The sequence below is a fragment of the Pteropus vampyrus genome, unplaced genomic scaffold (genome assembly GCF_000151845.1).
Source record: "Pteropus vampyrus isolate Shadow unplaced genomic scaffold, Pvam_2.0 Scaffold114, whole genome shotgun sequence".
NCBI lineage: Eukaryota > Metazoa > Chordata > Mammalia > Chiroptera > Pteropodidae > Pteropus > Pteropus vampyrus.
Window position 1 is genome coordinate 1,041,970 of NW_011888895.1, and position 4,511 is coordinate 1,046,480.

Genomic DNA, 4,511 nt, shown 5'->3' on the forward strand with positions numbered 1-4,511 from the left:
TACACTTGGGTTAATTTTATTTTACCACAATTTTATGGTATACTATTTATGTTAATTTTATGTTATGGGAATTTCACCTCAGTTTTTAATAAACGTAGCAGTAGATGGTTCGCCGCAGCTGTTAGCAGGGAGGAAACGGGAGCTCACAGCCCGAGGCTGCAGCGGGCCAGGCAGAAGGGACAGAAGGCACCGCCACCCAGCTCTGACCGCCCAAGGGAAAGAGGACGCTCGGGGTGAAGGCGCTGACGGAGGGCGGGCCCGGGGGTGCAAAACACCGCATGAGGGTTTCTCAGTTGTTTGCAATGAGATGAGATAATAACCCCTTCCCCTGGCTCCCCTACGAAACCCGCACTAAAATCTGTACAACCGCTAATGCTGGGAATGTTTGCCGGGAAGCGGCACGGAGTCCGACATCTGGGCTGGCGCAGCAGGGCACGTGCGCAGCGTGCGGGGCTCGGGAGCAGATGGACAGGGAGACAGTTGATTTCTGGGTTCCACGAGAAAGAAAACTCCATTTAGGCTAAAATGATGAAAGGAAGGCCCCGATCTCTTACTGTAAACTTCAAAGACCACTGGCGAGGTCTGAGTGAGGAAGGATGGTGCCAGGAGTGTGCATGCGAACACCCAGCTCACGAGCACAGTGGGGGTTGCCGGAGAAAAAGAAAGGATGTCCGTCTCCCCAGAAGATCCCCGCTCTTGAAAAAGCTGAAGGCGAGGGTGGGCTGCAGAAGGACAGGAAAGCTCTCACTTAGAACAGTCCCACTGCAGATGGGCAGGCTCAGCAAGGCTCAGAGACAAGGCTCTCAACTAAGCAATATCAAGCTGTCTCCAGCTCTGGGCTCGTTTACCTGCCGGTCCTTCTACCTAAAATGCTCTCTCCCTAAATCTTCAAATGGCTGGGTGCTTCTGCTCACATGTCAACTCCTCGGAGAGCCCCTTCTTTCCTAACTGGAAAGATCTGGAAGTGGCAGACCAGTGGCAATTATTAGATAAAAATACGTGCTAACACACAGAACAAAAATCTTACAAGCCAGGCTGCAAGTCATCATCCCACTCGACTTCTCATCAAAGCGGCTTCATCACATCACTGCAGAGGAACAAACGGAAATCAGAGGGTAACTACACGTGTGCAGAACAAGGTAAGACATCAGCCAGCTTTCCGTGGAGTCAACAAATTCGGAGAGAAACCACATTCAGTGTCCAGAATGCAGCTTCCCATAGCCTCAGCCATCCTCCTAAACCCTCTAGCAACTGAAGATCTAAATAGTGAATGGAAATTATTAACATCCCATCATCCAAAATAAATGCCAAGGGCCTCCCCTTCAAACAGTGCACAGGAACACAGGAAAAAGGGAAATACCACCTATATTCCTTTTAAGCAATCAAGATTACAAACATTTCCATCATCTGCAAATGTTTAGCCGCACCCCTTTTACTCTGTCCATCACTCCACCCCCAGGTAACTACTGTATGCTTCCACGTATAAAAAACTCTAGAAAATATAAACAGGGATAATTATATTTTGCCAATTCTTATCTCTATGCCCTTTACTTCTTTTTCCTGCCTTATTGCAATGTCTGCAAACCTACAGAACGGTGTGGAATAGAAGTATTGAACATGAGTATCCCAGCCTTGTTCTCAATCTTAGGGGACACAACTCAGTTTTTCTACCATTTGCTATGATGTTAGCTATAGTCAAGTGTATTTTAGAGACGATATGAATGATATAGTTCATGAATTCCTGACAATTTTATAACATCTTTCTGTTGCCTCGTCATTTGAATGATTACTTAGCTGGCTATGGAGAAGTGGGTCATATAGTGTCCCTCAAACAAAGTCTTCAATATATATTGTTCCATTTTCTTCTTTCACACAAAATTGCTAAGGAGAAATCTGAAGTTAGACTAATTTTTCTTTAGCAGGTAACATTATTTCTGCCATATTATCTTTAACCTTGCCTTTCAGTAATTCCACTCAGAGTTTATAATTCTTTATTACTTTTGTCCTAAATGAAAAACCCTTTTGATGTACAGATTTATGTCCTCCTTTGCTTTTTGAAAATTCTGGTTTTTGAAAATTCTGGTTTTCATTATGCCTTTTAATTATTTTTCTATTCAGTTTGTTCTATGATATTATTTAGGTCTACAAGATTCGGTGTGCACTGGATATTTGGGTTGTCTGTCCTCTGCATTGAGCATTGCTTTTCCTCAGATGGAAATGTTTATTATCTTGAACTCAGTGATGCTCTCACAGATGTGCATGTGTGTGCATACGTAAACTGATCAAATCGTATACATACTTTAAGGTACTTCAATTAAACCTCAATAGAATTGAAAAAAACCTACTTGAAAATATAATCTATTTGAGAGATAAAATTAAAAATAACTCAGAAGTGGAGAAGTTATAGGATGAAAACCCAGCACTGAGTATTGACCCTAGTAAATATAAATACTATTCAAATAATGCAGAAATTCTAATTACAATATCATTGTTGTAATTCCTAGGCAAGAGGGGACTATTTAATTAATTTTAATCGACAGTGATATAAAGTCACATAAATACTCCAGGACAAGCAATTAAATTGTGGAAGAGTGGAACAGGTGGTCCGACCATACTAATTTTTTCATCTTTTACAGAAGAAAATAGAGATGGTTGTATTATTGAAATTTGAAAATTGATACACTGTGAAAAAATCGGCTTAAACGTATTATTCAAAATTATGAAGATAAATAATAGAACCCAGACTAAATGCCTTCTAAATTCAAAGGAGAAAAAGTTAAAAGGTACAACACAGAAAAACAGTAAATATTAAAAATATATCAAAAAGTGCTTTCAGATAAATGTAATTATTTATAATATAATCAGATAAATTTAAGAAAAGGTAAAAAGTCTCATAGATTTCTGAGTCACTTTATTTTAATATATCAGCAAATAGATTTTTGAAAAAACAAAAGTAAAAGTTACAAGCAAAAATTACATGTAAATAATATGTAAAATGATTTTTACATAGCAAAAATTACATGTAAATAATATGTAAAATGATTTTTGAAAAAACAAAAGTAAAAGTTACAAGCAAAAATTACATGTAAATACTATGTAAAATGATAGATAAATGATATAAAATGGTGATAAATAAAAGGAAAGCAAGGGAAGGTATACAATATTAATATCAGAGAAACCTGAAGTCATGAAGAACTCATTAAGTTATACACAAGGGTCACTATCATGTTGAATTTTATAATCCAAAATAAAATAAAATATCTCTCAGGAACTGGAGAACAGTGAAAGAAACACATTTGATAGTAAGATATTTTAACTCACTTCTTTCAGCCCCTATCATCAAGTAAGGCGAGAAAACAAAAAACAAGAACCAGATATAGATGATTCGAATAATAGGATGAACGAGATTGATCTTATATGTGTATGTCTGATTCTGTGTCTCAAAAAAAAGAGAACATACTGTACACTGGGTTTTCAAAAACAAAGAAGACTTAACAAAATTTTGTAATACATTAGATCACTAAGAAAACCTCAATAAACCAAGAAGTGAAATAGAAACCACATTCTGAAGTTATAATAAAACTAAAAATAATAAAGTTGAAGCAAAAAAAAATATTAATACCCAACCTATCGGAAATGAAAAAAAAAAAAAGTCCGTTTTTCCTTATTTCAAAGAGGAAATCAAACTAGAACAGCAGCCTATCTAGAAAATTACAATAATGAGGATATTATATATCAAATCTCATAGGATAGGGTCAAAGCTGAGGGCAAAGTAATAATTATATCTTTAAACACTTCGTGCAAAAACTAATCAAGCATTTTAAAGAAAAAAATAGAAAAAACTTAATTAAAAACTTAAAATGTAAGGGAAAAAATCGGAAGAATTGATAACAAATTCAATATTTAGGTTTTTTGAAAAACAAAGAAAAAAACCCACAAAACAGCTTGATTACTATAAAAAGTGGGGATGGGAGAGCACAAACACATAAAATCAGGATTAAATAAGGGAAATAATTATAAGACAATACTTTAGGCAGATGCCAGTCATTGGTCTTCTGGGAAAGTATATCTTACCACAACTTACTGAAGAAAAGATGGAAAGCCTAACTCAGTAATTTGGGTAAAAATTGTACAAGCTGTCAATTTATTCCCCCACAAAAGCCTCATTCTCAGATGGTTTGATGGGAATTCTTTCAAACTTTGAAAGAGCAGGGGCTTTCGAGGCTATTTTGACTATTCAGGGGCATGGAGAAAGAAGATGCTGGTCATTTACCTTCTGTTCTCAGAAATAAAACTGAACTTCTGTGGTCCTAGGCTAGATAGGGGGACTGGAACCCTTTGCCATTCAGATTCCAGCAGGAGACGCGAGAGAGAGACGAGCATCAGTAGCTGCATCCGGTTCCAACCTCTAGGTTCTTTTGGCAAGCTCTGTACTAGCCTCTTGCACCTCCTTAGAGTCCCATCCAAGGCCAAGTGGCATCTCTCTAGCACTAGCTCCAAGGGGCCCCTCC